At 36.5% G+C, this 27,512-nt stretch overlaps 1 long non-coding RNA gene across 3 annotated transcripts in view; it reads left to right on the forward strand.

Moving 5' to 3' along the window:
* LOC144238419 (uncharacterized) overlaps nt 1-27,512 on the forward strand; it is a 273,462-nt gene that overhangs the window by 15,052 nt on the left and 230,898 nt on the right. For all 3 annotated transcript variants that reach the window (XR_013337111.1, XR_013337109.1, XR_013337110.1), the window contains exon 2: nt 18,714-18,790. This is a non-coding gene — a long non-coding RNA (uncharacterized LOC144238419). The remainder of the gene's footprint in view (nt 1-18,713; nt 18,791-27,512) is intronic.

Consider the following 27,512-nt stretch of genomic DNA (forward strand, 5'->3'; position numbering starts at 1 on the left):
GCAGAGATGAGAAAGTGGAACATGCTGGTGTCTTGGAAGGGACAGCCAGAGTGAGAAGCAATTAGAAAGACCCCGCTGAGGAACCTGAGGAGGTGTTCACTTCCAATATTAGAGTGAACACATCCAATAACCTCAAGGAAGCCAGTCTTTCCGCAAGCAAGTTCTACAAGGAGGAAAATAGTAGGAGATGAAGTCAGAGGGGAAGGTGGGAGTGGACTGGACTGTGTGGGTCCTCCGAGGCCAATGGAATGATTTTGCTTTCACTTGTAGGTCTGAAGTTTTTAGCAGGAGAATGATATTATCTGATCAACATTTTAACAGGATTATTTTAATTACTTTATTGAGAATATGCAATAGAGAGGGCAGAGGTGGACAAAGAGTATGGAGACTTTTCCAATAACCCAAGTAAGAGATGATGTGCTCTTGGACACAGATGTTACACTGAAGACTGTAAAAAGTTGACGGATCTTGAACTTATTTTGAAGTTAATTAGAAGTGAGGAAGAAAAGAACAGAGAGACACGTTTTGAAAAATCTGGAGCTACTAGAAAGATAGAGTTGCTGTTAGCTATTTAGGAAGGCTGAAGACAGTAAATGAGATTAGGTAGCCTGTTTCAGACGGGGGGGGGCGGAATTGGAGTAGACAGCCACATTTATATATCTCAAGTTCAGGGTAGAAGCCTGGACTGGAGAGTAACAGGTAGAAGTCATCACTGTACTGAGAACTTGAGAATGCAACCCCAAAAATAGTTTCAAAAATTTTTTGAATAGAAGAAAAACAGGATTCAGTCAGCAAAGCACAATTATTAGTTACAAATTGGAAAAAAAAATATTTTCAGTTTATAACACAAAGGTTAAAACCCTAATATATAATTTTTTTAAAAAGAGAAGAAAATACTAATAATTGACAACTCAACAAAAGTAATGCAAATAGCCCCACAATATGAGTAAGGTGTAACAACATAACAGCATAAGTAACTCATTTTACAATGACAGATTTCCAAGTGAAAATCACAGTGAGATAGTATATTAAGGACTGACCATAATAAATGTGTGCACAAGGCTCTGGGGACACAGGCAGTTTCATTTATTGCTTGGTGGGAATGCAAAATGTCATTTCAACGGAATTTGGAAATACCCCGTAAAATATGTCTTTATTCTTTTATCTAGCAATTCCTGCTAGCAATCTACATAAAGATACCCTTGCAAAAATACAGAATGATGTACAGTACTATCTTGGTTTGTGAGCATGAATCATGCTGGAAACATGCTTGTAATCCAAAGCACTTGTATATCAAAGCGAATTTCAAGAATCACTGACTCAGTTGTGATCATGTGACATTTGGTGTCATATAGTATTGTGAGACATCGTTCATTTATTAAGTTAAAGTTTATTAGAAATGTTTGTTCGTCTTGTGGAATACTTGCAGAGCAAGCTACTCGTAATCCAAGGTTTTACTGTACCTACAAGGATATTAATTTTGACAATATTTATTTTTTATTTTTAAAATATTTATTTATTTGGAGAGAGAACAAGCAGGAGAGGGATAGAGAGAGAGGGAGACAGAAAATCCCAGACAGGTTCCTCACTGTCAGCACAGAGCTCATCTTGGGGCTTAATCTCACAAACCATGAGACCATGACCTGAGTGAAAACCAAGAGTTAGATGAGCCACCTACATGCTCTTAATTTTGACAATATTTAAAATAACAAAATCTAGAAACTACTTACATGTCCATCTGTAGTGAACTAGTTTAAAATAAATTATATTTCTCCATAATACAGCACTAATCCTCTGTAAAATGTAATGAAAAAGACTCACATCAGGTGACTCCAGAGTATTTGTTTAAGTGAAGAAAATAATGCAGAAAATTTCCCCAACTTATAAAGTAGGAAAGAGGAGAAGAGAAAAAGTAACCAGGGTGGAAGCAAAGACTTCTCTGGATATACATTGCATTATATTTTTATTTTGTAATTATTTAGTGTTTACAAAATTAAAACAAAAATAAACTAAATTAAGAAAAAAAATTGCTAAAAATGGAATAAACATGAAATAAATGATTCAAATTTTATATTGTGTGTAGAATAATCACATGAAAAAAAGATTACTTCCTGTTATGTGAAATAAATTATTTGTTACTGTATAACCCTAATAAGAAATATTTTAAAGATAAACATCTATTTAAAAAGTAGTTGACTGAATTCAGTAGACTTGTTTTTAGTAGTTCTGCTATTATTTTGAATACATTGTTAGTTTTATAGAAACCAGTATTTTCCGTGCAGGAAAAAAACATATAAAATCAAATTAATTTAAAACTTGTGATTTGAAATGTAAACTAGCATCACTGTAAAATCATCACTAATTTTTTTGTCCAATACTTTTTTTTAACGTTTTTTGTATTTTGTCCAATACTTTTTAAAAGTATTTTATTTTAAAGTATTTAAGTATTATTTTTTAAAGTTTATTTATTTATTTTGAAAGAGAGAGAGAGAGCACAAGCAGGGGAGGGGGAGGGAGAGAGAGAGAGAGGGAATCTCAAGCAGGCTATACACTGTCTGCACAGAGCCTGACATGAAGAGAGACTCAATCCCACAAACCCTGAGACCTGAGCCCAAAATTAGGAGTCAGATGTTCAACCAACTGAGCAACCTAGGTGTCCTTAAATACTATTTTCTTTAAAAGCACTTTATTAAAGGGGCACCTGGGTAGTCAGTTGAGCTTCTGACTTCTGCTCAGGTCATGATCTCACCGCTTGTGTGTTAAAGCCTGCATAATGCTCTGTGCTGACAGCTCAGACCCTGGAGCCTGCTTCAGATTCTGAGTCTTCATCTCTCTCTGCACCTCCCCTGCTCGCACTCTCTCTCTCTCTCTCAAAAATAAATAAAAATATTTAAATTTTTTAAAAATAGAAGCATTTTATTAGAGATTAACCTTATGTCTGTGATAGAAATTGCAAATTTTGTTTTCCATTTTATTTACCTTTTTCTTTGTACTGATATTTTTGTCATGCAAATTTTCTTATTTTTATGTACTTAAATTTGTTATTTTTTAAACTAAGATTTATTTATTTTTTATTCACAATTAATAGGCTTTTCTTCCTCCAAAGTCATAAAGGAAATTATTCATGTTTTAGTCCAATGCTTCTGTGGCTTTACTTCTGATATTTTATTTTTATACCTTTAGAGAGTATTCTGGTGTTTGATTAGAGGTATGGATCCAATTTTGTCTTTTTTTCCAGATGGCTGTGCAATTCCCTCAAAACCATGCATTTTTATTCTTCTATTTGAAAATGCTAACTTTATCACATGCTACATTTCCATACATGTTTGGATCTATTTTTGGACTCCACGTTCTGTTCTATTGGTTTGTCTATTAGTGAATCTATTGTTTTATCATATAATTTTTGTAATATGCTTCAATATCTAGTTAAGTTAGTACCAATAATTTATCATTTTTCATAGTTCTCCAAAATATTTTTATTTAAAAAGTTTTCCCATATGCATTTTAGAATCACCTTTCTTAGTTCCAAAACAAAACAAAACAAAACAAAACAACAACAATAAACAACGCACCCCAACTTCCTGAAAAAAAAAATAAAAACACAGAAAGAACAAGCTTTTCTTTTTCTTGGTCAAGTATACTCTTGTGTCTTTCAGAAGTTTTAAAATTTGCCTTACAAGTGATGTGAATATTTCTTATTAAATATTTCTAACAGTTATTTATATTGCAGAGCCCCCCAAGCTTGGTGGTGTAAAACAACCATTTGGTTAGGCTCCTAGATTCTGAGGGTCAGGAATTTGGAAAGGAAAGAATAGCAACAGCCCTTTTGGCTTCTCTGTGACATGAGTTGAAAAGAGTTGAAGGCAGGAGGTTAATGGGTGGCTGGGGGCAGGAAGCATTTGGACGCATCTTCAGTCAGATGTCTAGCCTTGATACTGACTCCTCTCAGGAATCTCAGCTGGGGCTGTCACCCAGACACCTATATATGGGCTATGTTGCCCAGGCTGCCTCACAGCATGGCAGCCGTGGACATCTTACCTGGTACTCAGGGTCCTAAAGGCAAGTGTCCCACAAGAACCACATGGAAGCTCTATGACCTTTCAGAACTTAGCTTCAGAAGTCACACGGCATCACTTCCACCATAGTCATAAGCCTGTCCAGTTTCAAGGGCAAAGACACAGATCCCACTCCTTGATAGGAGAAGGGTCTAGTCATATTTTAAGAATGTGTGGGATGAAAGATATTGCTGAAATAACTTGTCAGAAATACAATGTGCCGGAGTATTTCTCTTTGGCATTTCTTTTTCCTGTTGACTTTATATATTGAGTGTTTTCTTTCATCTTATATCATAACTAGGCATTTATTATTATATTATTGATTTCTATATATTACTTTTATGCTTTGACAAATGTTTATTTATTTGAGAGAGAGAAAGAAAGAGAGAGAGAGAGAGAGAGAGAAACCCAAGCACTCTCCACACTACTGCACAGAGATGACTTGGAGCTTAATCCCAGGACCTTGAGATCATGACCTCAGCCCAGAAGAAGAGTTGGATGCTTAATCAACTGAGCCAACCAGGTGCCCCTGTACCCAACAATCTTATTTAATTCTGTCACTTTCTTTTTATGTTTGATTCTCTTTCATTACCAGTTACACATTTAATTAGCAAATATTGTTGTACCTCTTTTATTACAATTTTTGAGATTTTTGTTTTTACTCTAACTCTTCCTTTGCATAATTTTGTTGGTTTTGACCCTCCCAGTATAACGTTAAATATAATGGTGACAGTGGACATTCTTGAGATTTTTCTGACTATAGCAGAAATATCTATGTTTCCATTAATTAAAATGGTGCAATCGGAAAGAGAATATATCCCCCATAGGCATCACTTTTTTAAAGTTGCACTATGATATTTAATATATAATGATCATTACTATTATATTTTCACTGTGAATTTCAATCTTAACTATGATATAGTGTATCTCTCACTTTTGCTCTAGCTCTTTCTCTTACCTTTCCTTCACCTCCCTTCTCTTTTCTTCCAAATGCTTTTAGGTATAATTTCTACCTGATCTGAGATTACCAACCTTGATCGTTTTTTATGGCTCATACTTTCCTTCCTCAAACATCTTATAGGTGTTTTTCCACTGTCTTCTGACATTAAAAGATACTGTGTGAGAAGTTTGATATTATCTCAGCCTATTCAGGCTGCTATAACAAAATACCAGAGACTGGACAGCTAATAATCAACAGAAATTGATTTGTCACAGCTCTAGAGACTGGAAATTTAAGATCAGGTGTCAGTGTAGTTGGCTAAGTGCCCTCTTCTGGGCCACAGACTTCCTTACTGTATCCTCATGGAGACAGGGCTAGGGATGTCCCAGGAGCTACTTTGATAATGGAAATAATCCCATTTATGGAGGTTCCAACCTCATGACCTCACTATTTCCCAAAGTTCTCACCTCTTAATACCATCATATTGGACATTAAGATTTAAAATATGAATTTGGTGGGGGGAAGGACAAACATTATGCCCATAACTGTTACTAATCTTATTCCCCCACCCTGTTATAAGAGTATGGATGTTTTTGCCTATCCAGTGGATTTTTTCTTTATTCTTAAAGCCCAATAATTTTATTAGGATATGTCTTGGGGCCAATTTGTCTTGGTACACAGATTCAATATATAGATTTACTTCTTCTTTTAGTTAAAATAATTTTTAAATGATATTTTTAAATGTTAATTCTCTAACTGGTTTTCTTCACTGGAATCTTCAGTTACACATTTCCTTTACTTGTTTTCTATATCCATCATTTAATTTTTATTTGTTTCCATTGCTTTATTGGTTTCCTTTTCTTTATTCTATTTGTCAGATCCTTTGTGTAGTTTCTCTTCCAGTTGTAAAATAATTTTGTCCTTTTTACCCTTGAGTTCTGTCAATTATTTATTTATTTTTTAACTTTGCTGGCTTTCTGGCAACTTTACTGTCTGACTATGTTATCCTAGAACTCTTATATTTCTGCTTTGTGATCTTCCTTCATAGCTGCAAATAATCTATTATTTTTGAACATTTATTGAAATATTGGGTTGAAGTTTTTATCTGCTATATTGTAAGATAATTTTAGTGAGTGTTTCTTTCTGTTGGAAAATTCCCAAATTATTTTTTTCTGACACCATTTAAATTTTGTGTGTGTGTCTTTACCCTTTCATTTTTTGGTTAGCCTATAAATGAGAACAGTATGTTCCTAGATGTGAGTATGAGGTGATGTAGAGTGAATAAGAATAGCTTCCCTGATTCACAACTTAAACCAGAATAGTATAGGCACTGATATGGTGTGGAAACCAAGCAATTTAAAATACACATCTCAGCCAATGATTACAGTCTTATAGAAAAAAATAATTCAGAAATGAATTTCTGTTGGAAATCAGTCCTGGGTTCAAAAATTTTTTGTTGTACTGTGGAACTTCTATGTGGGCACCTTCCTTTGCCTCTTAGAACCTGACTTGGCTCCAGAGAACTTCCTCATCCAGTCATATGTCTCCTCTGCGTATTCTATTGGCTTTTGCTCCTCCCCACAGACACATGTCTTGCTTTCCAAGGTAATCCACTTACTTTCAGAAAATTGATTTTTCCTGACATTCTCTAAATATATTCTCCTCTGCATTTGTCTGGGCAAAATTTTTAAGTCTTCCTTCTACCTCCTGTTGTTCATGCCCAACTGTCTTTCCATACTGTTCTTAGCACTTTTGCCCACAGTTTGGGACCCTCACCTTCTGGAGAGTAGGTATCTGTGCTGCTATTGCTTTCTGCGATCGGCCTCCCCAGTGGCAGCACATCCTGATCTTCCCTACCAGTGCAGCATGGCTGCTCTGGGCCTTCCTGCCGGCTTCTGCTGGTTTCCGTTGCTTTTGGCAGCATGTACACATAATTGGAAGTTTGTGGGTTTTCTTTGTCTCCTATTTTAAGTGAAAATGGAGTTTGTGATTTTTGGGGGGGGTTCTATTCTTTTCATTATCTCGTTGCTCTATTTCTAGCAGAGGCAGACAGATTCAGAATTAAGCAGCTATCATGCTCTTCCAGAACTGTAATTAATATAATTATTTTTGTCATAGTGAATACACGAAGTATAGTCTCACTTAGGCCAGGTAAATAAAGAATGGCCTTTTCTTGTGGATATATGAGACTCTCTAAAAGATGGATCCCTGAGCAAAGTATACTCCCCACTGGCGAGTTTTCAAGATGTGCTCTGGACATAATGGAGAGAGGGCAACTCGATAAGCTTGTTAGATAAGCAAATCTATGCAGAGAGTCTGTCACTCTCTGAGAAATGAAACTGGGTAGAGGAAAAAGAATCAGATTTACATGTTACAAAATGCTGTTCTTTATTTTAATCGACAGAATTGGATTAGACTCCAGCATCAGCATGCATTTCCCATTGTTTTCTTTTTATATTAACTACAGGAGACTCATTAGAATTTCATGGATGTAATTGTTTCTGGGTTACATCCTCAATTAATGACTATAATTGAAAGATCGGATAGGACTGGGATGACGTGACTGTAATTTAAGTGTAAGACGTCTGGGCCTCTATTTACAACGCATTTGTTATTTTTTCTTCTACTGTGGAGGAGTATTTACGAGAGGCAGAAATAAATGCATTTCAAACAGCAATGTCTCAATCAAAACAATGTGCATATTATGTGCTGGGCGTTGTTTTTCTGGGCTGTTTTGTGACTCTGCAGCCCTCAGCAGGATGCATGTGCATAAAAAGAGCCTGTGCTCAGATCTTCTGGGAGGACTTGGGGGAGGAGAACATGCCTCAACAAAGGAGAGGTGGACCAGAAAGCTATCTCTGTCCTTCTCTATGGGATGTGTTCTCACAACTGTTCAAAACCCAGCACCTCAGCCTGCATATGCCAAGGATTCCCTAATTAGTTTTAGATTATGTCATAGGGAAAGAAAAGAAGCCCCCCACCATCTCTTAATAATGACTCTTCTGCTTCCCTCTTCTTATATTTTCCCTAAAAGTAGATATTAACCTTATTAGCTTTTTGAGCGGTACATCACTGAGTATCTACACACAGGCTTTGAGAGCAGCTGCAAGGGGCCGCGGAACAATTATCTGGGGTTAGCCAGATTTGCTCCAGACTCTGGGATCAGAGAAGCCTGTAGACTGGAGCTCTTAAGTTCAGGGATATCTGCTATTTCTCCATCCAAGGTCACATGTGGACTGTGTACCTCATTATGTCTCTTTTTCAATAGGAGTGACCTTTATTTCTCTTGTGAGTCTATTGATCTGGAAGGATGGCAAAGACAGCCACAGGATGGATGGTGTGATAGACGAACTTGAGAGGCCAAGATGTGTGGCTGGACTAACCCACCGTGGGAAGAAAAAGAAAAGTGACACAATTCACAGGCAGGAATGGAGTTAGGAGTCACTGCGGGTGGGAAGGGATGGGCTGCTGGGTCAGAGGTCACTTCATAATAATGACTTGAAAACCTTGTACCTCTTTTTGTAGTTTTCATGCTGACACTGTGAATTGAGAAGTGTTTCTTAATATATTGCCTCTGCTTCAGAAACACGAGGCTGCTTGCTAGAATGCAGATTACCAGACCCTATCGAGACCCGTAAGAATCAAAAATTTTGGGCACGGTCCCAGGAAGCTGCACTTATTCTGACAGACACCGGCGTTTGAGAATGACTGGAGATGAGGGAGTGGAAAGCAGAAGGAATGGAATAGCAGTGACCAGCCAGGGAAGGAAGCTGGGAGGGCGTGGACTGAATCAGACTCACAGATAAGGCGCTGTGAACCAGAGCAGCAAAGTATCTTTCTGTAAGTTATGCCTCACCCAAGTGGCAGAGCCATGGTTTGTGCTTCTGAGTATAAGCCTCTTTGTACCAAGCTTAAGCCAACGGGGATAAGAAAGTGCTAGAATTTGAATGGCAGGTTACAGAAAGAAGGCAACATGCCTTGGGATCCAGGCTTTGAATTTGTTATATATTGAGATATGAACTCTTTTCAAGAATATGATATGGAAGGAAAATATATTCCATTTTCTTTAACCTTCTATTCTAGCCTCATTATATCTGCCCCCTTCATGAATAGTTTTGTACATGGTTGCATATAAATTATAAAATTATACTTGCAACTTTTTTTGTTAAATTGATATATATATTTTAGATTTATCATGGTTCTAACTTATAATTTTGATATATTGATTAAGGCATGCTAGCACACCTTTGCTAACAACTAATAATTTCTTAAGAAATCCATCTGTACACTACTTCAAATCATCTTGTAGTACCACTGGGTACTACATATACTGAACTTTTGATATAGTGCTTTCATCAGTTTTATCTTCTGCTCAAGACAGATGACTCCCTTGTGCCCCATTATCTAGGACCTATTTCCATGACCTCAAACCATCATTGTACTGTATTGGTTTGTTCAGCATTGCTCTTGGGTTTTTTTTTTTTTTTTTACTTTTTTAAATGTTTATTTATTTATTTTGAGAGAGAGAGAGCATGTGAACAGGGGAGGGACATAGAGAGAGGAGGAGACAGAGAATCCCAACAGGCTCCACATGGTAAGCATGGAGCCCTTTGGGGGCTCAAACTCCAGAACCTTGAGATCATGACCTGAGCCAAAACCAAGAGTCTGATGCTTAGCCAGCTGAGCCACCCAGATGCCCCTTCCAACACTCAGTTCTAACTGAATTTCTAACAAGCTCCCTTCTCTCTTCACCTCCCAAATGTGACTACTTTATGGAAGATAATCTCCCTTATTGACACGGTGTTAGTAAAATGTTTGATTGATGAATCAATTCATAAATGGTTTCAGACCACCGAGTAAAATTTTAAGTGGCATTGCATTACTCAAATGACAAGTATTAAAAAATGAACAAATAAATATTATGCTGATTTATTTTATGGAGAAAATAAAACAGTGAAGCGTTAGAGGGGGAGAGACCAGAAGGTTCTTACTTTTTCTCTGAGAGAGGATGACCTGAATAATGAGAAGGAGCCAACAATGAGATGATCTCATTCAATGGTACATGTACAAGGAGAAAGTATACAAAAGACCCTGAGATGGGGGTGAATTTGAAGCCGTGAGGGGTTAGAAATAAAGCTCAAAAAGAAGACAGTAGCAACAGAAGAGATTAAAGAGGTAGGGAAGAGTAAAAGCTTTCTGGCTCTTAGAGATTACAGTAAGGAGAATGAAGTACATCCTAAATGCAGTGGAAGCCACCAGAGGGGATTCCAAAGGTAGGACCCTAATCTAGTCTCCCCATCTGGGTTCTGGGGAGAAAAAAAAACGTATCTCTCCTTATTCGATGGGCACTCATTTGCCTTTCTGTGTCCACCAGTTTTCCTAGCTCATCTTGTTCCTTTTTGACTTTAGCTTCCTACTATAAAGAAAATATAGTTAATTTTAATTCCATGTTTCCCAAACTTATTTGACCACAAACTTTTCCATGAAATGTCTATTACCTTCTTTGGGAAGGCATTCTAGACATATAAGCTACCTGGATCCTTTTTTATAATTGTGAAATAGATATAGTCATTTTTTTGTTGATTAGCTTTTGTATTAGGCTTTTCCAGAGGAAAGAACATCTATCTATCTATCTATCTATCTATCTATCTATCTAAATCCATCTATCAAAAGAGATTTATTTTAATGAACTAGCTCGGGCTATTATGGAAGCTCATAAGTCTGAAATGTGTAGGCAGGTCTGTCAGGCTGGAGACCTACAGAGTAGCCAGTACTGAAGTTCAAGTCTGAAGGTCATCTGCTGCAAAATTCCCTTTTGCTCTGGGGAAGTCAGTCTTGTGTTCTATTCAGGCCTTCAACTAATTGTCCCACCCACATTAGGAACAACAGTGTACTTTACTCAAAATCCACTGGTTTAGGGGCTCCTGACTGGCTCAGTCAGTTAAGCTACTGACTCTTGATTTCGGCTCAGGTCATGATCTCAACAGTTCATTAGTTCGAGACCCCATATCAGTTTCAAACCTGCACTGACAGTGCAGAGTCTTCTTGGGATTCTCTCTCCCCCTCTTTTTCACTATTTCCTCTTCTCTTGTGCTCTCTTTCTCCCTCAAGATAAAAAAAAAATAAACTTAAAAAAATTTTTTTAACTCCACTTGTTTAATCTCATCCAAAGCAACCTCATAGAAACATCCAGATTAACATTTGACTACATATCAGGGTACCATGGCCCAGCCAAGCTGACAGATAAAATTAACCATCATATTTTTCTTACAAGACAAAGGAAGAAAACCAATTTTTCCATTTTAAGGAATCGTTCTGTATTTCATCACAGATGGATTTGGATGTATGCACTTTTTGTGCTGCCAGTAAATTAGTAACCATGGAATTAACAATCTCCTTCCAATAATGGTCATGTTTATTAAAGGCTTTTCTGAAATAAGTGTTACAAGTCCAGTAATCAGACTGTAAGAGTTAAGTGAAGAAGACTAGACCAAGGGTAAGAACACAAACTAGGTTAGGATAAAAATAAAGGAAAGAAAAAGATGGATAAGAATTTCCTGTTGAAATTCTCTAGTAAAAGAGAGTAGTGACAGCTGGGGGTAACCTAAGCTTTGTTGCTGAAGAATGGGATGATGACTTTTTTTTTTTTAAGAGAGAAGCTTTAATTGATCAGCACTTCATGCAAATGAATAATGTAGGTGAACCTTATCAGCATGCTGGAAGCTTACAATTATTCAAATTACACAAAGCCATCAAATATGTGGAAATCAAAACAACAGAAAGAGCCATTAATTCCTGTTCTGTCCCCCAGCATTCTAGGGTTTTACCCACATTTGTGATGGGAAGACACTTCAACCTTGAAATTAAACAGAGAACACGGTGTGGTAATTTAGTCGCACATTCACCATTTAATTGTTTTAAAGGTGATCCAAACAGATGTACAACAGTGAAGTGTGCACATTTTTAGTGTGCAGTCCAATTCTATTTGTGTCTTGCATGATGGATTTGGAATTTCAGATCATTCTAGTTAATAGAAAATGTGTTAATTAAGATTGGTTTAGAGGTGGTGTTTTTGGAGGATTAAAAAAATGTTTCATTTGAGCACCACATTTCCATTCTGAGAAGCTAGAGTGCTTGGAAAGTGAATATTTTGGATTTGAAATATCTCTTAAACAAATCATCCTTCACACACTGGAATTCGGTATTTTCTGAGTTAGAAGACATCTATCTATCAGTCCTCAAAGGACTGTTTCCCTTCCTCCCTCCCAGATCTCCCCTGTCGCTGCATGCACCTGTGACACCAATAGCTTAGGACAGTGGCTGCCAGCCAGAGTCCTGGACCATCACTGGATACAGAGGCCCTGTAGAATGTGGGCTGGAAGGGAAAGTCACACCAAATGGGTCCATCCACTTGTTCCCGTCGAGCCAAATACCAATTGTAATGTGGCCAAAAGGACCTCCACCTGTGTGTCTTAAAAATGCTTCATTTAAAGATGTCAGGAAATGGCCTAATGGTAAATAATGTCACACACACAAAATATTCGTTAAGGAGATATGATGGTCTGGAAAATTCACTGCCACCAGCAAGCTGTATGGCGTAGGACAAGTTATCAATTTTTCTGTGCCCACATTCTTTCATCTGCGAGATGAACACAACTAAAATGCATTGAGGTTGTATTATGTCCTATGCACTTTTCATTCTTAATCCCTCTCGACCTTTACGACATTATGAAGTAGGCAACATTATACACACACTCATTCTTTTGCTGAAGGGATACCTGATGCTTAAAGATGTTGAGTATTGCCCAGTGCCGCACAAACATGGCGGCAGGATTTGAAAGCAAGTTTTCCATAATCCTTGACTTTAATTACAGACCTGATTTCCTGTATGCCAGTTAGTGCCTACTTCATTGGATTGATCCTGGGAAAAATTTATGTAATGCATGTAAAACGCGTAGTACAAATATCTGAAAGTAAATGTTAACTTTAGCACCTGAAAATAGCAGCAGCAACAACAGTCTTTGTAAGTAATTTTCTTCATTAGTCCCCTTCCAATATTCCCCTCGCCTCTCTTCAGTGCTATTGCATCTAGAGTCAGTACCATTTAACTGGTATCTCTCCACGTAATTGAAATCTTTTCATTGTTCACTAATTATTTTGTGAATGAATATGTTGTCTCTACAGTTTGAGTTGTTTTATGGAAGGAGAGCCAAGCACCAACAGGCTTTTGCTTAGAAAATCAGCATCTCAGCTCTTCCACTGGACCTTAAGGAAAAAAAAAACAACCCTCAGAAGTTCAGCTTTCTCATTTCTGAAAAGGGAATAATGACACTTATTCTTCACCTCTGTCAGCACTAGAACAAAATTCAAATGAAAGCAGTCATATGAAAGGCTTTATAAGCATCAATGAGCCATAGAAATGTAAAGGTAGTATTAGCAAGGGTTATGACATCTTCTGCTTTCTTTCCATTCATCCATTTTTATGTGTCTATCAACATAAAAAGCAATAATTTTTGACTTGCAAATTTTACCATTAGCCTCAACTGTTGAATGACACAATGAAAGGAAGATGCATTCACATTTTGTTTTTATGTGAATAAATTATGGGGAACTGTTTTTCCTTTTTATTCCCACCCCCACCCAGTGGCAAATGAGCTCATTTTATTCATACTTACTTAGACCAAACTTTCGAATTTCTTTCTGGAAAATATTTAGGCTCTAAAAGTCCATGTAAGCTAATTAATTTGTATGAGATTGGTTGGTTTGCTTCAGATGGTGTAATAAGTTGGGTTCCTCCTGAAGAAGATTGAGATTTAAATATAAGAAGGCTATAGGGAGTGCTCTTGAGTTCAAGATCTCTGGACAACGAGATGAAAATAGGATTGGGCAGAGGGAAGAGGTCACCTTGATCTGACTCAAGAAAGTTCTTGGCTGATCTTATTGGGAACTCGAAAGTGAGATGATCCTTCAGAATTGTCCTGACTTGGGGAGAAGTGACTGAGTCTTATTTACCTCTACAACAGCCAATTTTGGATCTGCACTGCCTCAGGAAGAGGGTGTAGCTTTAGGTGAGTTAGCTCTTCAGACAAGAGCAGGTTCCAGAATGGACTGATGGCCAGATACACTGGCAGCTGATGAGGAATCGTGCTCTAAGTTCTGAAAGTGGCCCTGGGCAGTGTATTGCAGTATCCACCACATATGGCAATGCACCTGTTTTACCAGATCTATATGAATCTCATCTACAGCCTCCTGGGGAATGATCACACAAATTCAGGCAAGTCAGTACTTCATGTGTATTTCTGTCTACATTTAGAAAGAAATAACTCATATTATGTTGAACCTTCTATTAGGCTGAAATCTGACTCCAGATTCCTTAATCCTCAAGGAGATGATTCTGTGGGAATGCTGCTGAAGAGCTCAACCTGGCACTGGAACACAGAGAATAGTACAATACTTGGAACTCAAATAATCTTTGCTGGAGGAATGAATTGCCGCGTGATGAGAATTTATGTAGCTCATGGCTATGGAACCTGTCTCTACTCACTGTTATACTTTCAGCCCCTAAGGAAGAGTAATGGCTAATAGGTTTTGAATATTTACTATATACTAGACACTGTTCTGAGGGATTACATATGTTAACTATATTAATATCGTAACACTATAGGATGGGCGTTATAAACCACATTTTATAAACAAGAAAACAGGCTCAGAGAGATTAAAATGTATACTTATAGTTACATGTCTAGTAAATAATGAAAACTGGAACATTTTCTTACATTTCCTATGTAAGATGGTAAATTGCACCTCACATTTTAATTCTTATTCATCTTCCCAACCTTTCCTTTTTCTTTTTGTCATATATATTAATTTCCTATGGCCTCCCTAACAAAGTATCACAAACTGCATGGCTTAAAACAACAGAAGTTTATTCTTTCACTCTTCTGGAGGCCAGAAGTAAAAATTCTAGGTTGTGGCAAGGTTGGTTCCTTCTGGAGATCTCTGAGGACAAGTTTGTTCTATGGCTTTTTCTTAGCTCCTGGTGTTACCAGCAATCTTTGGCTTGCACACACACCACTCCAATCTCTGCCTCCACTGTCACATGGTATTATTCTTTTTGTTCATGTCTGTCTCTGTATCTCTTCTGTTTTTATAAGGACACTAGGCTTAAGGGCCAACTTAATAGAGAATGACCTCGTATTAACTTGATTACATCAGCAAAGACATTGTTTCCAAGTAAGATCACATTCACAGGCACCAGGGCTTAGGAAATCAACGTATCTTTCGGGGAGCATAATTCAACCCATAGCACCAAATAATTGTCAAGCAGATTATTCTCAGAGAAAACGCTAATTTGATCAATGAGTATTTCTTATATATCTAAAATGTATATGGTGTGAGGCATTGGAAGAAGAGTGGTTAAGAAGACAAACTCTCTACCACTCACTCAAAATATTTATTAATCACCAAATGTTTATCAGGCACAGATCCAAGAACTGAGAATATAGTAATGAATGGGATAAAGTCTCTGTTCTCAAGCAGTTTATCTTCAAGTGGGGTAGACAATAAATACATTAACTGATATGATAGTTTGTTTTTTTCAATTTTTTAAAAATGTGTATTTATTTTTGAGAGACAGAGAGAGCATGCATGAGTTGGGGAGGGGCAGAGAGAGAGGGAGACACAGAATCTGAAGCAGGTTCTAGGCTCTGAGCTGTCAGCACAGAGCCCAACACAGGGCTTGAACCCATGAACCATGAGATCATTACCTGAGCTGAAGTCGGATACTTAATGAACTGAGCCACCCAGGCACCCCTGAATATGATAGTTCTGACACTAAAACGTGCTATGAAAAAGATAAAGTAGGGAAATGTGAGAATGAGTGACTGGGGGAGGTTAGACACCTTTATCTAAAGAGTCAAAGAAGATCTCTCTGAGAGTGAAATTTGAGTTGAGACCTGAGTGACTACAAACAGGTAGCCATGCAGAGACCTTGGAGCAGAGAATCCAAACAGAAAGGCATCCAAAGGCAAAGACCCTGGGTGGGAATAAATGTAGAATGTTCAAGAAAGAGAATGGAAGATATTCTCCATAAAGTGTACGACCTAAGGAAATATGAAAAGAAATCATTGGGTAAAGGGATTGGCTTTTATCATCCTTTCCATTGGAAGTTATTTGAAGGAATTATTAAGGAAAATGACTTGAATATAAGTTTTAGAAACAAACATTGCTCTGGTTGCACTCAGTAGGGTAGACTGTAGTGGGATGGGAGCAGAATCAAGAAGGCCACTTTGGTGACTATCATATGAATGCAAACAAAAGATGATGAGACCGTGTGCTAGGATTGTAGTATCGAAATTGGTCAGAGGGAGTTGGGACAGAGATATGTTTTAGTAGTAGAGAGGATGAAACCTTGTCATTAGTTGGATGTAGGGTCTGAATAAAAAAGAACTTGAGTAGGACACCTCTCCATCAAAGACCTTAAGTATAATGGGAAATGGCACAGAAATGGACAATTTTAATTTATTGTGATATGTGCTACAATGGGAAGAAACCCAGAGGGAATTCCCAGAACCATTTGGGGAAACTTGAGAGAGGCTAGAGTTCCCTCAAGAATAAAGGGAAGCCTGGGTCTTTAGGCCCACCAAAGTTCTCTCAGAATTTATGATGGGCTCTCTCAGAGATGGAACTTTCATGGCTTAATAAGACCCTATATCACATTTTCCTATAAAACATCATCTGTATCAGTATATAACAAAACCATCAGCCTTTATAATTACAATTGCTCTGTATTAATCACATTAAGGAAGAAACATACTATTTCTAAATTCAGGCACAAAAGTTCCTATAATATCTAAATAGATTGTAACTTTATGCATGCACTGTCTCATGTTTGCCTCATTTTATTTTTCTAATATTAGAAGTTTAGGTTGACCTTGACTGAGTATTAGCTTTTCTTGTTGTTCTTCAAGGCTTCTGACCACTCATTCATGCACTGTTCCCCTTGAAGATCTTCCCTTCTGTAATATCTTCCCCAGCACTGGCCACCCCACTGACACACTATTGGAGCTCTATTTATTTCACCCCATCTGCATGGTAAATTATTCCGACATATATTTTGTTAGCCTCTGATTTAGGGGGTGGTTTCTGCGATATATCTGCATGAAAATATGTTAAGTCTTCAAACAAGCCATGACCTCTTGGAACTGTGCCTGAAATACAAATTTTATAACCATTTGGGAGAGTGAGTTAACTTTACCATTCATCTGCCTAGTCATAGATTAGGGAGCAAGACATAAAATCAATGTTTTCATAATCAAGTGTGCTTTTCTATAAACATAAAACTTCTAAATAAAATATTCAGCATAAATATTGATTAAAGTAAGCTATAAAGGAAAGGTCTAGAAAAAAGATAAAATGGAGCAAGATTTAACCAATTATAGTTGGAAAGTCACAGATTTTACTTTACTCTCAGACACGTACATGTCTATATATGCACATATATGTATGCATTATGTATGTGTATAAAATTCAACTTCTGATATTCTCTCAGAATTAATTTCCACATCCTGAATTCTACTCTTTAAATTCATAAATCTTTCAGTGCTATGCTGGGAGCTAGTGGCATTTGAAAGCTTAATGCATATCTACTTTGGGTAGGCTTTTATATAGATACCTCTTAATTGAGTAAAGAGTGGTTAGCATTTTTACCATCTCAGTTCTTTCATTAATCCATTCAACTGACCATGTAAGGCCACCCTGTTTTCATGGTAAAGGGAACAAAACCAAATCTCTTTGTGTCACTTTCTCTTAAAGTGTATTGAGAAAAGGTAACTAATATGTATCAATTCTCCTTTCTTTTCTTAGAACTGATTTAAGAAATGTATGTGTGTTCCAGTTATTTGCCCTGTTTTGTTAAGTTCTCATTTTACCATCTACTTTTGAAAAATGGTCATTAACTTTTCTATAGCATGCTTAAACCACTGCCCCCTTAATTTTAAAGATATTGAACTATGCTGCCATGGATATTGTAACACATCTTAAGCAAATCATACTGTTACTATTTTAAGTGAAACCAGGGAATAGCTTGTCCCAAAACAGTAAGTAGTTTTCCCAGTGGAGATAATTATTCCTTTCAGTACAGTTCAGAACAAAAATGAAGATCATCAGTTTAGTCCATAAATAGAAATATACTCTAGATTGCCCTGTCTTGGTAAATACATGGAGAAAAAAAAGAGCAAGCAAAGTCAAGTGAAAAAAAAAATTGTATGGATTTTTTTAATAGAATGTGAAAAAAAATCTGAAAGCCTACTCTAAAACCTCACAGTTTCTAAAAGTGAAAGAAATTTCACAAAAGCACATATAGGAATTTTTAAAAAATCTGAATACTTAAGATTTGCTTCAGTAAAACACCTACTGACCTGTAATATCTTGGAGGTGAAGTAATCAATCAGAATAACAAGACTTTCCTAGAACACTGGATTCTAACATTAATACAGAATCAGAACCAAATGCAGACATCAGGTCTCAAGACCCACATCTTCTCTTAAAAGTAAAAGATGGGAGCTAGAAGATGACAATATGGTAGCATGGAGAGGCCATCTAAACAATTATAACTAATTAAGCAACCGCTTTAAAAATATGTCGTGTTGTCTTGTCACTGTGTACTTTCCTGTTAAATGAGCTCCTAGAAATTCTATCATTCCTAATCTTTTGTGCAGGTGCTGATGCTTGATGGTTTTTGATAGCAAATGAGAGAAAACGGTGAAAGAAGGCTCACTGTGCTTTAAGTCATCTGGTAAGTCCTTTGAGAAGAACACCATTAGAGAAATGTTGATTTCCACATCGCTATCCTCTCTAGCACGCTGCTATTATTAACTGGAGAGTAACGCATAAAAGAAAACATCAATATTCCAAGTATAAGTTTCATATTCATGGCAATAATGAGGATTAACATACTGTTTTTTTTTTAAATAAAAATATGTTCTGGAAAATAGATCACATATATCATTAGTGTATAATGGCATTGTTTAGAAATTTGGGGAAAAAAGAACGATTTTATCTTAATTAAAATATTTTTCTGAAGGGATTCACTTTCACATAATTAAGTGTTCCTGAGTGCTGGATGACATTATCTTTTCAATAAAAATAGACAAAAATGTAATCATTATAACTATTTCATGGAAAAATTTATAGTAGGTTGTATATAGAATCAGTTCCCTCTGTTGCAGTTTTTATTTTTCCTTTGGAATTACTCTGACCTGAACCATTACAAATCACAATTGACATAATTAACGTTGTGCTGTTTTCTGATGTTTGAGGGCATTAAATATCACTATTTGATTTTTTTATTTAAAATTTTTTTTTGTAATTTACTCTTACTGTTTAGATAGCTTCATCTGTCCATATGACTAGGCAGTAGTGTACATCTCCTGATATGTCCTTGAATGTTCATAGACTAGGGGAGAAGCAGCTCACCAGGGTGATACTCGGGGATAAAGAGGTATTGGATAAAATGTAGAGTAATTAGGAAAAAGAGTTATGTCTTCTGCAAGTCACATGAGTGAAAACATAGCTTTTAACTTTTTAATTTTGTAAAAGGAGAATTTTCTTCCTTATATTGGCCTATATCATCCGTTAGTATGTATTTGCATTCATTGAACTATATGTGGGCTTTTATTTTCTAAATCAAGAAAATAGAAGCAATTTTGTTAGAGTAGAGAGGGACATAAATGGAGAGGCATAGAATAGCTTTTGTTCCTTCAACCTTTATTATTGTCTTTGATCATTTAGTGTCGGAGAAGCTATTTTGATGAGTGACTTTGGGAATCTGTGTATACCCATTCTGTTTGGGGATCCGGAAGACGAAAAGAGCAAACGAATAGGAGAAGTCAGTTCTTATCCACCTCTTCTGAAAAACCCACATTGCATCTTTGACAGCACTGAGAGGCAGCCTTCCTGTTGCAAATGTCATCAAGGTAGCAGCAATGAATAGGCTCTTTAAGTGCTTTGTTAGGCATCCTTCTTCAAAAGCGAGATCCAGAGCAGAAGTAGAACATGATGGGCACCACATGTATGCTGTAGCTGACAGTTTGGCTTGAGTTGCAAACAACACTTGTAGCGTTCCTTGGGGGATGTCCTGGCCAACATCTGGGGACCATAAAGAGCCTGGTGGTTCTGCAGGCACGAGAACAATGATAGGAATATTGGTTTATTGATTTCATTGTAGGTTTACTTGTATTTATCGAATGATATGGCCTAATATGTGGGGTTATACATTTTAGCCTATTTTAGTTTTAGTCTCGGAGTCCTAAACATAGAATGAAGCTGAGATCTCAAAATATGGGGTTAAGAAACTTGGTGGTAGCTGTCAGGGTGATGTGCCATTATAAAGATTTGTTTCTCAGGTGAAGTCTGCTGCAGACCAGATGTCTTCCATTTTGAGTCATGCCATGTGGAAGCCATGACTTCCATGTTCACTGAAACAGAGGAAGGAAGGAAAGGATAGAGGAGGTTCCTCACTCTTGGTACCAAAATCGGTAGTCGGGGTTTTCCAGAGAAAAAGAATGAATAAGATACAGATTGATTATCTATCATTCTATCATTCTATCTATCTATGTATCTATGTATCTATCTATCTATCTATCATCATCTATCTATGTATCTATCTATGTATCTATGTATCTATCTATGTATCTATCTATCTATCTATCATCATCTATCTATGTATCTATCTATGTATCTATGTATCTATCTATCTATGTATCTATCTATATCTATCTATCTATCTATCTATCTATCTATCATCTATCTATCTATCTATCTATGTGTCTGTCTATCAATTTATTACAAGGAATTGGTTCACCTGATTATGGAGGCAGGCAGGTCCCAAGATCTGCAGGCTGAATTAGCAAGCTGGAGACCAGAGGAGTTAATGGTTTAGTTCTAGTCCAAATGCAGGAAAAACAAACAAACAAACAAACAAACATGTCCCAGTTTAAAGACAGTCAGGCAGGAAGAATTCTTTCCCTGACTCAGGGGAGGGTCAACCCTTTGCTTCTGTTTAGGCCTTCAACTGATTGGATGAGTCCCGCTCACATTAGAGAGAACAATCTGCTTTACTCAGTCTACTTAAGGAATCTGAATGTCAATCTCATCCAAAAACTCATTCACAGAAAACCCCAGAACAATGTTTGACCAAATGTCTGGGCACCTCATGACCTAGTCCAGTTGACACATAAAATTAAGACGTCTTCCCCTTGTCAATGAGGCACTTAGACACACCTCTTTAACCTTCAAATACAGACAATAACAAGATCAGTATTCTACCAAATCTAATACAACAAACCTGATTACAACCCAAAACACATATCCTCTTCCCCAGAAAGGGACGTAAAATCTATGAGTGAGGTGTACTCTTCTCCTCAGTATCCTGAAGTTTAAGTATGATATAAGGTTAACAATACTTAAACACTATGATATAAAATCCATATACCTTATGTTACATGGTAAGGGAATAAGAAGGGAAAGAAAATAGTTACTTGCTTAAATGTATATACTTGTGCCACACACACACACCCATGCTACCCCCAAACATATTCATAACAAAATAAAGAGGAAATATTCTTGACAATTTCAGTTCTTCTTTCTGTAACTGGTTACGTGGTTGTAGCTAGTATTTATAATTGCCTTCTTCTGCTTCTTATTCTATATTCTCTTTGGCTTCAGCAGGCACTAGCAAGCCAAGACTAGTGTATTCTTTACTTGGGGTGGTGACCCAAACCCTCATACCTAGAGGGTCTCGTGGGGGTGTTAGGGAATGTAGAGGACTACCTGGGATATTGGGTGAGCCCTAAATATTTCCAATATGATATTTGAACTTCACAAAGTGAAAAGTAGGACAGTCATTGAAAATCAATTGTACCAAAGCTAAAAAACCGGACACTCGTATTTTTGGACCATATGAGGCAGTTTTTATTTGGGGAGTGATCCTATGTTCTTTGCCTAAATGAAGAAAAGCCTGTTTTTATGTCTCAGTTCTATACACCCCCTACTGATTTTTGCCCTTCATGCTGATGACCTAGCCATACAGACTATTTCCTTGGGGATTCTCAGGCATTTTCACAATAGAGTCTATATTAATTAACTGTGAAGTGATCCAAGCAATTAATTAAGCAGGCTAAAAGTTCACAGTAGACTCTGCCATCATGTACTGATTTTTAAGGTGTAGACAAGACTCTTTACTAAATATTCCTTTTTCAGTAAAAGTAACTTTTGGGAATAGGCAAACCAAAAAATAATGTTACATGGACTTATTCTATTGTTTACCCCCAAAGTATGGTGCTGCTATACTATCTTCTGATTCAGAGACTATCATACAGAAATAAAATTATAGGAAACAAGTATATTTTTATATTTAAAGATATCCCTCATGAGCTTTGTGCTTTACCCAAGACTAAGGGCAAAATGTAGGTATGCTTGGGGCGCCTGGGTGGCTCAGTCGGTTAAGCGTCCGGCTTCGGCTCAGGTCATGATCTCACGGTTCGTGGGTTCGAGCCCCGCATCGGGCTCTGTGCTGATAGCTAGCTCAGAGCCTGGAGCCTGCTTCAGATTCTGTGTCTCCCTCTCTCTCTGACCCTCCCCTGCTCACGCTGTCTCTCTCTCAGAAATAAACAAGAAAAAAAAATGTAGGTATGCTTGAAGATTTCTTACTTGTCTTTGTCTCAAACCAAACATGATATCATCATCATCATCATTTACCAAAAAGCTACATTTCAGAGAGAATGGGTAGAAACCCCAGAAGAATTGAAGAAATAAAGAACAATTAGGAAGCATGATGCTAAAGGAGCAAAAACTACGAAGCTTTTGCTACCAGTTACTCACATGGTTTCCTAGATCTTTATTTTTGTATTCTCTGGTAGTTTGACTGGAGTATTACCTTCTAGTTTGGTCTCTTTACATGGTATAAATTTTTTAATGATAGCTTTATTAAGTTAACGAAAAAGTTAAATGTATGTTTGTCATCATGTGACTAAAACAACAAATATTTTCTAGCTTAGTGTTTTCCTAACTTCTCTTGGAATGAAGGACATATGGCCTTGACCCAATTAACATGAGGATGAGGTTCTCGCCATCACAACTTACGCCTGTAGAGTGTGTCAGGTGGGGGTACTAGGTATGCTATCTGGTTCTTATTTACTTCATATTCTTCATTAAGAAAACAAGTTTATATACTTTATTATTAAGATTTCTTCAGTGTATGGGAGGGTGTATCAGATATGTATATGTCTGCATGTGTTGGTATATATATTTGTGTGTTTAAGTATGATGCAAAACAATATTTAAAATTAGTTGCAGAGTAGACATGATCAAATCTCTAATTCAGTCTTCCAGTTTTTCTGCTCAGCTTATTTTTTCTTGATTCATAGCCCTGCCTTTAGATTTCATTCTGGAAAAATGTGGTTGATACCATTACTTTGTGACACTATAAATTTCTAGTCAGCATGTTTGGGGGATGGACATTTTTTCTCACACTGAACTTATCTGCTTTGATGTTTCTAACTCCTTCTTAGGTAGGATTTCTTGTGTTATTTTCTTCTCCCACATCAAAGAAATGTCACAAAACCCTGGGATTTTATATCTTAGTGTACAAAAAATTCGAGGGTATGATGTTTAAAAAAATTTAAAGAAAACATCCAAGTAATGCAACTCTGTATAGCCAGGTGTTTCTTGCAGCCATATATTATCATATAGGATGCAGTAATTGAGACCAGGTCCAGAAATCATAATATGTTTCTTTGGTTTACTATGTAATTTACAAAGAATATTCATACATACATGCATACATACCCACATTCAACTCATGCTATACATACTGCAACTCAAAGGAAAGATGGAACAGATATTATTATCCTAATATTATCAACTATAAAATCAAGATCCAAAGAGTTAAATATTTTAGTAGTGGAACTATAATTAGAAATGATGTAGATTAGTGTATTTCAAACAATGTTGGTCCAAGCTTATAGACCTGGTAAAGGATACAACTAGGACTCTAATAGTCTTAGCCAAAGTTCCTTAATAACAAAGGAAATTAAAAAAAAAAAAAACTAGAGAAATCAGGTATATAGATGAAATCTAAAAGGCTAGAATAAGATTACACATGGGCAATGGGGCAAGTGATCACTGTGATCTAGTAATTAAACCTAGAGTGGTTCAAATCACTGAAGAATCCTAGTTCATTAGGGAAAAGTGTTAGGGAGCCATTCACTGGAAATGTGCTAAGTCAATAGGTTATATTGATGTAAAGGTATGTGGTCAGAATAGACAATGCTAACTGTCTGTGTAGAAATTCTGGGTTGTGAAAGGAAGAATTCAGTCATGAGATTCACTTGACAAATCAATGTTTGATGCAGATTGACTCCAAAACTCTAAAAGATAAAAAAAAAAAAAAAAATAGGAAATGAGTAATAATGCTGGCTCAGAGAAGAAATTCGCATAAAAGGAGTCAGAGACACTGTTGATTTGTGGATAAGATTTAATACCAAGGTGGAAGTAGGCACTGTCAGATTGCTGGAACACTGGTCACTCAGGTATGACCTTGGGGAGTTGACTTACGTAGGGTGATTCTCAAATAAATTGAGGAAATTTGACCAGGGAGAGCATTAATACAGTTCATTGAGCTATGAGGCCTTTGGTATCTATAAATACTGGGTACAACTAAACTATCAGCAATCAGTACTAATATAGCTTCTTCTCTGTGATTAGTCTTTTCAGCAATTATAATTGTAAAATTATAATAGTAAAGTACCTAATAAACCCTTTTCTTTGGGTGAGGGGAAGAGGATCTTTAATTTTTATTCAGGAAGTTTTGGCATCTCTCTAGTGGTGGAGTCAAATTTTTTGAAGGGAGTTAGCAGCAGAATCTCATGGGTTCTGTTAGTTTAATGTCAAAGGGTTCTAGGATTCAACTTTGTCACCTACCTTTGTGTGGGTGTAGCAGAGGGAGCAAAGGTAGGATTACTTTCTGTACACTTCAAGAGCAGACATAGGACACTCTAATTTTCCTGGAGATAATATACTCTTGTCTGAGATGACATTTATTGTCAGGGAAGTGTAGGGATCCTTTCTTTGCTACTAATATAATATCCAGGTGACATCAGGCCACAGAGGATACACATTTTCATGGTGCATCAACATTCCTGATTTTGCTATTACCGACAGGAGATATATAATTGGCCTTTTTTCATTTATGAAGTGTTATCATTTGTACAATTTCAGCTTTCAATAATAACATATTTGATTGATAGAGGAAAACTAGGCTTTGAGGGGACCACTTAATGGAACATCCATAGGGTGGCATCTTAGAATATTTGCCAGCAAGGTATGATGAAATCTTTCTGAATAAGTTCAAACTGAGAAGAAACAAGATTAAGTAATATTAAATATTGCAGTGGAATTTGGGACACTAAGGTTGATTGGGCTATTTGTTTTGTGATGTTCCCCAGGGTTATTTTGTTGAGAGTTTGCCATTAAGTGGTCTAATTGTGTCAGTGGATGGGGGCCTTTTCAATTTGCATAATTTCCTCAAGGGACTGCAGCTGCTAATTTGGTGATTAATTATCCATATTACACATTGTTTATTTGACCATGCCTAGATTAATTTCTTTTTCTCAGCAAATCACATTTAGATATGAATTTGCATATCTTGATTACATTTTAATGCCTTGGCTATCATTGTCTCTTCCCTGGACACCTCATCAGATTACAGAAGAGTGCTCAAGCACAGAATGATGGAATGTCTTAAATGACATTGCACATCACTGGACAGATAATGCACATGACTTATTTTTAATGAAGAATGTGTTTTTTTATAATCAAGTGAGTTATGACATCTAACGTACAATATATTTTGTTTTTACCATTTCCATTATGCTATCAGCCGGTTTCAAAAATGGGCTTTATTAACATTTTGAATATTACTATTTGTATATATCTTTATGTCAAAATATTTTATTTCTATTTATCTATAATTTTGTATTTTGTTGTCAGATACTTGCCGTCTGGGTTAATATTCAAGGTCTTTAATTAGTTAATCTCCCACTCAATTTCTTCTAACTTTGAAAACCACTAGGTTTCTGGTGGCACTAACCATAGTTTCCTTACAGTCAAGGACTGTGTGTCAATTTATCTTTTATTTAATCTATCAAGTAGAGTGTGTTTACTGTTGTTACCATTATTATAAAAGTAGATTGTAATTAATATTTATAGCTACACTTTACTGAGCACTATCTAGGTCTCAGATAGTGTTGAGATTTACTTGTATCATCTGCTTTAGTTGTTAAACCATCTTATGAGAAAAGTATTATTTTCTTTGGTTTTAAAGTAAGAAAATAAGTTTTAGAGGCAAGCAGAAAGGAATTTGTTCAAGATAAAATAACTAGGAAGCCGTGTAGCCAAAATTAGAAATGGTCTAACAGGAGGGCCTACACTTTTAACCAACTATATGGATAGAAAATGCTAAGTGATAAATTCTCTTAACCTAAATGAATAAATGCTATTGATCAACATTGAATGACTGCTTTTAATCAACTGAATGGCCACAAAACAATGAGTGTATCGATGGTCTCAATCAACAATGAATAAACGTTCTTTACTAACTGTATGGACATAAAACACGGAGTGAATGAGTGAATGAATGATGGAACATTGCTGTCCTCTACCAGAGATGTGATCATATAAAGAAATTCAATTTCACCCCTTCATCTAACTGACAAGGTAAGAACACACAGGTTCAGGTCCAAGGCCTCCCACCAGTGGGAGCTGGCAGGCTTGATATAAAGAGTATGTTATGGCTAGACTGCTGGAATGAGGCAGAGGTATTAGTCACCTCTCCCTTTCTGCTGCGTTATCCCTACCCATCCCCAGATGCAATACAGAAACTGGGCACCCGAGAAATTTCCAGTTTAGAAGACTGCAAGTAAGTAAAACTCTGTGGGTATATATGGGGAGGAACTTCTTGATGCACTTGACTGCAGCTCTCTTGTTTCTAAGAGAGGCATGCCTCAGGAACCTAAAAACTCATGCCCACATGCTGGTCCCTAATAGGCCTGTGTGCATTACTCATAGAGACTGTGCATTTTAACCACTTTACCAGGGCAGTTTGTACCATGTCTTAGCCATGCTAGGATGTCGAATAAAACTATTTAACTTCTCCACACTTCAGTTTCTCATCTATAAAATGAGAATAAAAACATTCAGAATATATTTTAAATTATATACTTAATATATTAATTACATAACTGTGTAAAATTAACATATCAATTTGCATATGTTGATAAACAAAAATAATTTAAAATAATATACCAATAATAATATTATGGAGTTCTTCTGACAAATAAGTGTTACTGCTTATCAAGTATTTAGACCTTTGCCAAGCACTAAATAAGTTATGCATTATTACTGTTACCAAAACTCTTACATTTTTGTTGTATGCTCATGCTAACCTCAAACTCTCCCAA

Source organism: Crocuta crocuta, unplaced genomic scaffold (genome assembly GCF_008692635.1).
Source record: "Crocuta crocuta isolate KB4526 unplaced genomic scaffold, BGI_CrCroc_1.0 scaffold216, whole genome shotgun sequence".
Lineage (NCBI taxonomy): Eukaryota > Metazoa > Chordata > Mammalia > Carnivora > Hyaenidae > Crocuta > Crocuta crocuta.